General features: G+C 56.3%; 1 protein-coding gene across 1 annotated transcript in view; it reads right to left on the bottom strand.

The window, feature by feature from the left end:
* LOC117644663 (leucine-rich repeat-containing G-protein coupled receptor 5) overlaps positions 1-12,027 on the bottom strand; it is a 103,037-nt gene that overhangs the window by 51,948 nt on the left and 39,062 nt on the right. The gene's annotated exons all lie outside the window — the stretch shown is intronic.

Here is a 12,027-nt window from a genome sequence, read left to right on the forward strand (position 1 = left end):
CCACTGCAAGAGTCAGCTGCCTTGATTGATGTGCGAGTGCGGCTGAATCTCTCATCAATTGTGTCCATCCCCCCCCCCTTTTTCCCAGTGGTGCGCCACTCCCGGGGGGCCTCGCACCGCGATCTCTCACAACCACTTGTTCTGCTGAAAACGATGAATCATTCACACGAATCATATGATGTGTGCGGATCGAGGTCCCGTTGAATTTAAGTGTCAGGGTGTGCCTGTGTGTGTGGCACAGCCTGTCGCAGTAAAATATTTCATTATTGTTAGATTGGTTTCTGGACTCTTGAGTGAAAGCTAGCTACACCTTTAAGTGTCTTGCATTGTTCTAGACATGTTTTGAAGTACGCAGAGGTATCGTCTGCTAAAAAGAGCAGCAACTTTTCGGCGCGCAGTTCGTGCACGACGTTTACTTCTTGCGTCCCCAGCTGCATCCTAATACCACCCTTTACTTTCGCCTTCCCTCTCACTGCCTTGCTGCCCGGCCTGGAACGGGGTCGGTGCGCGCCAGGCCGGGCTATCACACGCACGCAGTGCACGCAGTCAGCGAGGGCGAGCCAGCGCGGCCAGCGCCCAGCGTGGTAGGCCGACCGCCCGGCGCGAGCGAGCAGCGGTTGGCCTACCCGCCGCTTGGCAGGCGCTCCCAGCGCCGCGCCCCGCTGGGCACCGCTGGGCAGAAGGCCCTCTGTCCGACTGTCTCACCCTCTCACCGGCCGCCCCGCCCACCGCTGGCCCACTGTGGAGGGCGCACTTACGTAGGGGCCTATTCGGAAAAGAACTTACGGCGAGTCCCCCAAGCATATCTTATCAAGGCAAGGAATTACACATAGTTTGACATTGATCAGCACAATCGTATCAAGAATCAAGTGCCTTAGAGGAGCAAAAACCTGCAGGCCCCCTCGTACTTATTCTCATGTCATGGTGAAATTTGCAGGCGTTTGTAGATGTGTCTTGGCGGAACGCCCAGATAAGATCTTTTGAATAGGACCCCTCGACTTTACGTCGCAGGAAGGCGCGCCAAAATGGAAAGAGAATTGCCGGCGACCCGATTTGATGCATTTCCTGACCTCCACGCTCGCCATGGCAGAGACGGACAGCCGCTGTAGCGCGACGCGTATCAAAAACCGTGCTTCACGTTCACCCCTCCGACAGTGTGCCTCTGTGTGTGTGTGCGTGTGTGTGTGTGTTGACCTCGATCGGAGATCTTGTTTTTTATGTGGCGCGATCGACGGCGGCGGTGCCGCGCGGTGCCGCGCTACGCCCGCCCCGCTCGGTGGCGGGATCGCGCCGCTCCACTGTGCTGCGCTGTGCTCCGCCGTGCTCGGCTGCTCTTGTTTATGGTGGCGATGGCTGTCGTTAAGGAGGCGGGGGAGCAGGGGGCTGGCTGCTGGCCGAGGCAGCGCGCCGGAACAAAACTGCGTTTTGCGGCGTGCCTGCCGGGGCCTGCCGGGCCTTTGCTAGGGCCCCGCCGCCTTGCCCTTGTGACCCACAGTCCGATACCCATTTTCTCCCGATTTGTCGCGACAAAGCACCGTGGCGACCCGACAGAGATGGGGAGAGCTTTCTCGCCGTCCCTGTCCTTTTGCACCCAGTGTTGCCACTTTTTCGCGGAAATTCCCCCGATGCACCAGTGTCGAAACGTTTGCAAACCTCAGCCTTCCCACCGGGCCATTGCAAAGCTCCCCCTGCCTCTCGGGAAGCAGCCCAGGAGGCTGGCGGGGAGGTTGGCAACCCTTTCGACACGGGTGCATCGTGGGAAGTTTCGCCTTGCGGCGACACTGGCCGTTTTATTTCTATCGAATAAATGTCGGGGCCCCCACAGGGGGCAGCAGAATGTGGCGCGCGAAAGCCAGTCACCGAGCCGCTCGGCAAGCCGCTCACGTCGCGCCCGCCCCGCCGCCCGGGGCAACAAAACAGATGCAGGGGAGATGACACCAGCGTCCCCCGCCACGGCCCGCCACGGCCCGCCACGGCGCGCCATGTGGTATCACATGCTGTGACGTATACAAGCAGAAACAAGGCAGATAAAATCAGCACCCCCACCACGGTGAATCTCAGCTCGGCCGCTGCAGCGTGCTCATCCTCTGGGACATCCCCAAGCGACACGGAGGTGTCGTCGCTTCGTCTCTCTCGCACCCGCCTCCACCGGCCTGCTGGCCCACTGTGCTTTGGTCTGAAGCGAGAAAGCGGCACTGGAACTCCGCGCCTCGCCTCAGCGTCCCTGCAAAGCCCCGTATGCCGGACGACAACGCTGTGCTCCCCGTCACTTCCACTAAGCCGGCACCACGCCCCCCCCCCTCCGGCCTTCTCGCCTAACCGCCACCGCCCAATATGAGCTTACTGCCTGTCGGCTTTGGGCCCACACACATTTCAGGTTTTAGCCTATGCAAAAGGGTGAAATACAAATACACAAAACCAAAAATCGAACAAATTTATCCACGACGGTCAACTCCGTACGGACATCGACGGTTGGCTTGGTGGTCCGGTCCAGACCCGCACTGCCCCCACCCCCTTCCCCCGCCGCGGTTTGTTCCCCTGAACGACTGGGGCGATCCTTCCGCACACTTCCAAGCAATTTGAGCCGAGCTAGTGATTTCTCTGTTCTGTTGATGCCGGTTTCCGGTGGCGGCCCGCGGAAACCTCCCCGAACCCCGAACCGCACCAGCCATGAGCCGGCCATGGGGGGTGGAGGGAAGGAGAGGAGGGGAGGAGGGGGATGCTTGCGTGTGGCGGCGCGTGGGCTTGGGCCGTGGGCCGTAGACCTCGGAGAAGAGGGTGAATGAGGCGTCGAGGGGCAGCGAGAGAGAGAACGAGAGAGATAGGGGCGGAGCAGAGGAAGAGCATAGGGCACAGGTTACAAGGCAAGGAAGCCAGGAGGAGCCAAGTGGCCGAGCAAGGCGGCTGGGCCCACAGTGGAGGTGCAAGATGAGCCAGAGTGGAGTGCCCAGTCGGAGGGGACACGAACACACACACACACACACACACACACACAGAGTGTAATCACGGCAGCAGGCAGGTAACACACGTCGTCCGCTCAAATTAATCTCACGCACAAAACGCACGCGGACCAATTACGAAGCCGGGGACGTATAATTAGACAGGCCGTGAAAAATGGCCGCGTCAACCCGGATCGGAAGGCGGCAGAGAGACGAGGGGGGCCGAGAGAGAGAGAGAGAGAGAGAGAGAGGAGGAGAGAGAGAGAGAGAGAGAGAGAGAGAGAGGAAAAAGTAAAGGCAACGAAAGTGAATCGACGCCAGGGAAAGCCGAGGAAAAACAGGGCGGGAGAGGCGCTGCCGAGCCAAGGGCTGGTGGGGGTTGGTGGAGGGGGAAAGGGGGGGGACGTCTCCGCTAATGCAGATGGACTCCTAACATGCTTCTTCTTCGCAGGCAGCGGGACGCGCGAGAAATGGGTCGAGTCAGGGAAAGCAAGGTCGTAGAGCAGCATCGGGATCGGGATAGCGCGGTGGTGGTGGCTGTGGCGTTTGGTATACAAGAACAACCCCCGCTTCCCTGCTCCACCCTCTGAAAATAACGGGGGGCCACCCCCTGTGCCCATGTCCTATTGCACTAAACTAGATGGACGGCCCATGGCACCGACACACACACACACACGGTTAAATTATTTGGACGGACGCAAAGTGAAATAGTGCGACAGATAGTGTGCGCAAAGCGCGTGGAATGTCCACAGTTGTCTCTGTCGACGCCTGGCCCGGCCTGCCCTTTCTCTTTCTTTCCTCCGCGGCCACGCTGCTTTTTTCCTCCACCCACTGCCTTCGTCAACCGCGAAGAGGCGGAGGGTTCGTGTTTCGGTCGTTCGACGCCGATGTTAACCGTGTGATAGAAACCCTGATGCGCGGCCTGCCTCACAGTCTAGTGACAGTTACCAGGCGTCAACGCGACGTTGACTGAGGCCGCCCTGACAGGACTGCCCCACATTAATCCGTCGCTGAAATGCGACCCTGCGGCGCGTCCTCATCAAATTTTGCTTCTTTTTTTTCGCAGTCCTTGTGGCTGATTCCCGGCGGCGGACACCCGAAACCACGAGGGCCCACGGCCTTTTATTCATGACCCAAATTTGGTCCATCCAACTTTTGCGTGTTGCCACACTCATCCCCAGTGCGGGGGCGGCGGTCGCGAGTCGGCACGCCTCCCCGGAAACTCCGCGCGTCGCGTCGCCCTTTGTGGTGTGTAACGCGGACCTCCTTTGGCGGCGAGGGCAATTTTGGTCTTCTTAATTGAACTAGAAAAACATTTCCCGCAAATGCAAAAATCGGAGCCGATTTGAATATGAAAGGCCCTGCGGACGCGGAACGCGAACAAATCTTGCAAAGCTCTTAAATCCCACGCTTTCGGTAAGTTGTTACGAGGAGCCCTGCGTTGGCCCTGCGTCCCTTGCGCGCTGCGACCGGCCTGGGACCGGCCTGGGACTGGCCCCTCATGGCCGTTCCGGCGCGTATATCGCCCGAGCCCTTATTTGCATGCCATTGTGAGTCTTCCGCCCGCAAACTTTCCGCACAACGCGATTTTTCATCCCGAACGGCGCCCAAAATTATCGTTGGAAACAAATTGAGCTGATTCCCCGTTTGCTTCCGTGTTGTTTATGCCCGCAGTTCGCGGAACTTTCGCAGCTCATTTGGGTGCCGAGACGTTTCCGGGCCGAGTAGGGCTATCCGGCCGGGCCGCGTCTTTTTGAGAAGCTCAACGGGTTCGGCACCACGGCCGTGCCTTGGCCCCCCAGGGTTGATGGTGCCGACCCCGTTAAGCTTTTCGAAATTTCGTGGCCGGGTCAGGGTTTCGCAGCGACAAAATGCGAGTTGCCTTGGTGGCTTTTCCTCCTGCAACTTCAAGACAGCCGCACTCCACGCTGCAACCTGGCTACGAGAGCACACTCAAGGTACAACTCGCCGTCCTCCAACAGAAACGAACTCTGCAGAACTCCAAACGGATCGGATGCAAGTTCCCTCCGGTCCCCTCCGGTTCCCTCGGCTGCAGTCCAACTTGGTCGGCATTTTTGCCACGGCGATGTGCATGGCCAGGACGCTCGGCGCGCTCTGCCCGCTCCGCCTCGCTCCCCAGCCACCGAGGGAGCGCTGGTACTGCAGCCAGACTGGCGTGGACTAGCGGCGCTAGCGGGGCCCTGTGCCACTTCCGCTGTGAATGGTGGCGTTGACCCGCCCCATCCCCTTTTTCCCTCCGTGCGATCCGCCCCGATCCTGTCAGTGCCCCACCCCCCTTTTCCAGCAGCGCCGTGCCCCGCACCGCCATCGACAGCAGATACACTGTTAATTAAACTCCCACCTTTGAGTTCCACATTTAATACTGGGCTGAAAAGTTTTTTTTTATTTTCTGCGCTTCGTGCAGTGGTCCTTAGACACCATGTTTACACATACATAGTTGCTCATTTCTTGTGCCCCTTAATTTCGGTTAAAATCAGTGTCATCGCCGAATGAGGTATCAATAAGAGCAGGGACGGACTGGGGTGTAAAGATTAAGGTGGGAAACGCACCCAAGGGGCCCGGATTTGCCTACCATCCAGGGGCAGCGGCGGGTTGAAAATGTAGGTACTGTGCAGGCTTAACTTTAAAAGGCGTGGATGAAATATGAAAACGCGTTGTCCTGGCGAGCGAAGCGAGCCTCAACCTCTCGATTTCGTGAAAATATTGTCAGATTTTTAATTGGTTTTGAAGGTTTAAACTTAAATCGGCGTTTAACTACGAACGTGGCGGGCCGCAAGACATTGATCCCTCTTGATATAGTCTGGCGTTGATTTGCTTGTGGTTTGTGACATGAATAGCGACTGGTGTGGTGTAGCTTTCGGCGAGCGTAGCGAGCCGAAAAATTTCCGACTGTTTAAGAACGCGGGCAAAATTTTCGGTATCACAGGAGGCACGTGGGCCCGTGAAGAGACGTATGAATGCGGGCCCCCTCGCTCGGCAGCCAGGATGCCCTGTGCTGGTGGCCCCCTCAACTGCCTGGGCCGGACCCTGGGCCCACTGAGTGCACTGTGCTGTGCCCTGTGGGAGCCCTTGGCGGCCGGGCTCGGACCCAAATATAAGGTGCTGGTTGAGCGTAGGGGCCTTCCAGCGTCACCACGGCCTGCGAACCCGAGAGTTCCGGGCCTCCTGACGGACCTACGACGGGCCCTGCGGGCCCGGATCCCATACCCGGGCGGGGGGCCCGGGTGGGATTCCAACAAATCCCACCCGGGCCAGTCCGTCCCTGAATAAGAGCCCTCACTGAAACAAAAAGTTTTTCAGTGAGTGTGACACGATTCAGGCGGGTCATTCGCAGATCAGTGAGAGCATTCTTTGGTGCCTTTGGCGTCTTTGGCATATTGCGAATTCCGCGAGACACCGTCACAGTGTTCCTTCCGCCCGCTCCAAATTCATCTCTCGCTTTCCTTATCACTGTCGGACGCGAATTGATGGCCGCATCATCAATAACTGAGCGCCTAATTCCTTTTGCAGAGCCACGTCAAACACGCCTCAGTTTTTCAGTGCCGAGGACGAAGGACGTGTCGATGGTCTTAACATCAATCTTGGCGGCCCGGCTGGGCCCGGCCTAGCGCACTTGAGAGCAGTGCCAACATCGTCGAATCCAATAACCTGCGAGCAGTTCGTGAGGGAATCGTGGGGGCGGTGCCCGGGCGCGGCAGAGCCGGTCCGGAACGGGCCGCCAAAGTAGGTAATTCACTTTTTTATAGTTTCCGCCTTCATGTTGTGGGAGCCTCTGTGTCCTCCAAGTTAGCTCAACTGAAATGTTAGTTGATTGCGGCAGAAGCAAACTGTGGCTGATGTTTTTCTGTTGCTTGCTCCAGTTGTTTTATCAACTTGCTTTTGTAAAATGTGTGGTCGTCAGTGATGTGACTAAGTAAACTCATGCCTTGATATACTGTTAAAAAAATCAGTAGTTTGGTACGGTAAATAGGCCTTACTGGTTCTCGATGGTACCAAGGACCTTGTGTAAAGTTGTACGGAAAACGTCGTTGGCAAGGTACGGACGGTCAGGGTAAAACATTGACAAGGCCCACAGTTTTTCTGAACTATTTTCCACTAGAGCCACGTGTACAAATGCTTTTTTCTTGCTTTTCCGCCTGCTAAGATGGACGAGAGTCACGCGCAGCGCCCCCTGTTGTTGCAAATAATTGACATTCCCTCCTTCCCCCAGACTGCGCCACTTAGCAACGCAAACAAAATGCTCGCCACTTGCTGGAATTGGTGCCCCGAGCCGTGCCGCCAAGCCGTGCCGCCAAGCCGTGCCGCCAAGCCGTGCCGCCAAGCCGTGCCATTGGCGGGACTTTGTTGCAGTGCAGGGGATGCAGGGGCTGTGCCGACCCGAGGACAAAGCGCCAGCCGTGGGCGAACCGTGGGCCTTACAGCCCCAAGCCCCTCTGCGACGTTTGCGGAAGGTATCGAAAATGTATTCAAATGCGAGAGGAGGCTGCCGAAGAGGAGCAGGATCTTCCCGCAATGCCACCGGAAGACAAACGAAATACATTCAGGCGTTGCGTTCCAAACGGAGGAATCATGACCACGGCCAAAGCCAAGAGGGGCGTGGGCAGTGCCCACGGCAGTGCCGGCCAAAGCCGAACATCCGGAACAGGGAGATAAGTCGCAGGCCCGGTGCGGCCGCGGGCGACCTTGGAACCTTGAATACGGGACAGCTGAGCTGTTACCGCCTGGCGGACCGGGCGGCAAGGCAGAGCGCGTAAGCCTGGATTACTTTCCCACTTTCACATGCATGTGCACACACACCTACACACACACCGCGGCCATTTCCATACAGGCTACATGTATTCATTTGCGTTCACCGTGATTGCAATCGAGTAAAAAACAGCAAAAAGACACACGCACCAAAAAAAAAAAGGAGAAGAAAGAAACGAGGCACTTTGATTATTGTGTGCATTTGGTCCGCTAATTGAAGGCCCCCCACTCGTAAATCAACGTCCGTTCGCTAGACCGCGACAACGAGGCGCGTTACGTACAGGTGATTGCCCAGCGTGATTGCTCGCAGTTTAGCGTCCAAATGCAAAGTAAATCATGCGGCAAGGGATCGGGAAACTTTGAGCTGCCTTCGGACAAGAAGCCCTGGCCACATTGGGCTACCCATTCAGGAGCGTGCAAAAACTTACACAGGAAAAAGTAAGTTTTTGTTTGTTTGAGTAACAACAGTCTGTTTGAAAAAATGTCATTAAAAAAGCATCGAAAATAAAGATAGAAAAATGAACACAGTTGTGCGAGTGTCATGTGAACGAGATGAACTTGTTCCTTCCTGTTGCAAATTAGCTAAAAATTCACAACCGTTCGTACGCAATTCATTTACTTACTTTCCCTTCGCATGCGCTGCAACCAAACGACTCCCGTCCAGGCAGTTCCAGTGTACTCGACGTCTCCATCCACCACCCAATCCACGGCGTAGTTAGTTCGCTCGATCAGCCAAATCGACGAATAATCGACCGATTCGAGTGATGGTGATCGACGCCTGTTACAGTCGAACCTGCCACGCTGCGTTATGAACCGATCGAGTGCACGGGTTGAAAAAATAAATAAATGCACGAGATAAAGTGAAAAGACCGTCGAAACGAGACGCAAACTTTTTCGACAGAGAGGCAGCGCAAGTTGGGCGTACTTTGGTTATAAAGACAAAGACCGACGTTCTGGACATTCCACAACAGGGCCGCACAGTGGGCCAGAAGACCGGTGGAGGCGGCCAAAACTCTAGACGCGTTTTAAGCTCCAGAGTCGCTAAATGGGGCTCGGACCGAACGTGTGACCCCACCAATGGATTGCTCTCCGAACGAGAAGTCCATTGGTGGGGTCACACGTTCGGATCCGAAGCCCATTTAGCGACTCTGGAGCTCAAAACGCGTTTAGAGTTTTGGCCGACCCCACCGGTCTTCTGGCCCACTGTGGGCCGGGTACCAACCTATCAAGGTGGGGGCACAACTCGCGCAAACTTTCGGCGCTCCTCTTTTTTTTTTACCCCCTGAACCCAATCCGGCCCTTCTTCTGACTGACCTTCGCCCGTCCGCGGCCAGGCCATTGCCGCTGTCTCTCTCGCACTCGCGGGGGGCACCGCACGGGTGCGAGAGAGACAGGCAACTCGGCGGCTGGGCCGGCTCGCCACGGCGCGGCAGTTTCTTCGCGGCAGATTTTATCCCTCAACTTGGGAAGCAGCCATCGAATCGGCTCCTCTTCCCTAGCAAAGTCAGGGCGTCGCGGTAAGAGGCAATTTCAGATGGAATTCCCAAAGTTCTTATTGCAGCGCGGCGCGGCAGTGCAGGTGGCTGCTGAGGTTGGAGCGTGAGTGAGTTCCCCAGACCAGAGAGTTCTCTTCTGGACAAGTCCCTTGCTGCGAGTGTCGGCTGGGCTCTTCGTGGGTGAGTTCCAACCAGTGCATGTGCCCTCTCAGGCCAGTTCCTTCGAGAGGGTCCGCGAGTTTATTAATGTGACTGCCCCACAGTGGGCCCAAGACCGGCGCAGGCGGCCGAAACTCTACACGTGTTTTGAGCTCCAGGGTCACGAAACAGGACTCGAGCAGAACGTGTGACCCCACCAATGGATTCCTCGTTCGGAGAGCAATCCATTGGTGGGGTCACAGGTTCGGTTCGAGTCCCATTCAGCGACTCTGGAGCTCAAAACGCGTCTAGAGTTTTGGCCGCCGGCGCCGGTGTTCTGGCCCACTGTGTGCCCGGGCCAGCCACTTAGTCCAGAGGCCCGCAACCGCCGCGCGTGCCCTGGTGCGTGCGAGTGCGTACCGCTGCGCTTACGAAACAGGCCTGACATTTGCAAGCACCTTGTGCCGTGCACCGGAGTGACTCCGGCCCCGCCGAGCTGTCTGATCCCGCAGCTTTCGTCGCCTCCCCCCCCCCTCTCTCTCTCTCTCTCTCTCTCTCTCTCTCCCTCTCGCCCACGAGGTGCCACGCGAGTGCGAGAGAGACAGCGAGAGGCACTTAGGCGTGAGTCATATCGAGGCATACCCGGCGTGGCAGGCAATCAACAACGCGGCGATTCATCATTACTTTCTTTCTACGCGCAACTTAGTTTCGACCGGGACAAAAAATAAAGCACAAAGCGAGATAGAGATAGAGATAGAGAGAGAGAGAGAGAGAGAGAGAGAGAGAGAGAGAGAGAGAGAGAGAGAGAGATGAGAGGAGACGCGGCCGCGGCGAGCGCGATGGGTGGCCTACCCGGCCGGCGTTCGAGCCACCGCACTGTCAGCCTGTCAGCACGCCGTCAGCACACTGTCAGCGGCTCGCAGTCGGCACGGCCCAGAGCCACGCCTAGCCCAGTTATGAGACAGTGGCGGCATTTACACGACACACAATATTTCCAAAAACAATATGCTGTCTTCCATTTTTTTTAAAAAAAAAAATAAGATTTCTAATTCAATTTAACACAAAAGTTCAATTACACCAAGATTCTAATTAATTTCAAAGTGCCTTCCACTATTCGCAAAAAAAATATTAATACAAGGCGCTACTGCATAAATTTTGATTAAACATTGGTGCAATGAGGTATTATTTTTTTCACCGAGAAGTGGTAGACAGACAACAGGCTTTGAGGGCGGTCTTGGCCGTCTTGGCCAGGAAGGGCAGGCAAGGCACTTTCGCTGACTGCCTCTCGACCTTGAACTGCCAGTAAGCGAGAGTGGCGGAACATGACGGCATCACACGCCCGCCCCGCCCCGGCCATCCTCCAGTGGCAGAGCTGCCGCACAGTGGGCCAGAAGACCGGCGCCGGCGGCCAAAACTCCAGACGTGTTTTGAGCTCCAGAGTCGCTAAGCAGAACTCGAACCGAACGTGTGATCCCACCGATGGATTCCTCGTTCGAAGAGCAATCCATTGGTGCACTGTTAAAAATTGTTGTTTTAAAACAACAACACAATTACCAACCTCGACAACGCTGTTGTTTGTGAACAAGTTTGCTTGTTTTAAAACGACCAATTCGTGGCTAATTATTTTTATGACTTATGCTGTTTCAAAACAATATTTTGCTGCGTACAAACAACCCGGACAATCTAAGAAGTGGTTACTGCGGGGTAACCGGGACTCTACTAGGTCTGTGACCTAATCGGCAATAAAAATTGATGCAAATAAGGCTGTCTACCGGTTTACAAACATCTTGTGGACGAACGACGCAACTCGTTAGTAAACAACGAAAGTCATTTGAAAACAACTTTGATCGCTAAGAAAATTAGCAACATATTTACTGCTAAATTACAACATAATTTTTTACAGTGTGGGGTCACACGTTCGGTTCGAGTCCCATTTAGCGACTCTGGAGCTCGAAACGCGTCCGGGATTTTGGCCGCCTCCACCGGTCTTCTGGCCCACTGTGTGGCAGCCAGCCTCCAGCGACGCGTCGGGTTTGTCGTCAGAAACATAACACCCCCGCAAGGCGGCGCGGCGGTCGTGGGACGGCCGGTCCGCAGCCTGTCGACTTAATGGCAACCTGGCGTGCCTCAGCTGGCGCTTCCGGACTGGGGGAGGGGGGGGGGGAGGGGAGGGGGGGGCGGGGGGGGGGGAGGGGAGGGGGAGGCGCTGTCTCTCACTCGGTGGCTCGTCCCGGCCCCGCGGGTTCAAAACCCCGTCACTCTCGTTTTCGCGCGCCGCTCGCAAAACGGCCCGGGGAAACATTTCCGGGCGAGCACTGCGCCACTCCGACAAACAAACAGCTCACTTGGAATAATTCGACAGCACTTTCCATTTGGCTTTCGGTGTCTGCGCCTCTGCTGCGTGGTCGGGCCGAAAAAAAAGGGGGAGGGGGAGGGGGCGACAGCCGCCTTCAGCCCTGACTACTACCCAGAACCCTGACAGAAGTTTGGCAAGAGCAGCAAAGGCGGTGCACTGTATAACCAAAGGCCAGTCGATGGCGGAGATAAAAGTACAAACGAGACTCGCAAAAATGAAAACTCTTTCCAACGATGGGACTCGAACCGAACGCGTGACCCCACCAATGGATTGCTCGTTCGGAGAGCAATCCATTGGTGGGGTCACACGTTCGGTTCGAGTCCTGCATAGC

Source organism: Thrips palmi, unplaced genomic scaffold (assembly GCF_012932325.1).
Source record: "Thrips palmi isolate BJ-2018 unplaced genomic scaffold, TpBJ-2018v1 HiC_scaffold_18, whole genome shotgun sequence".
Lineage (NCBI taxonomy): Eukaryota > Metazoa > Arthropoda > Insecta > Thysanoptera > Thripidae > Thrips > Thrips palmi.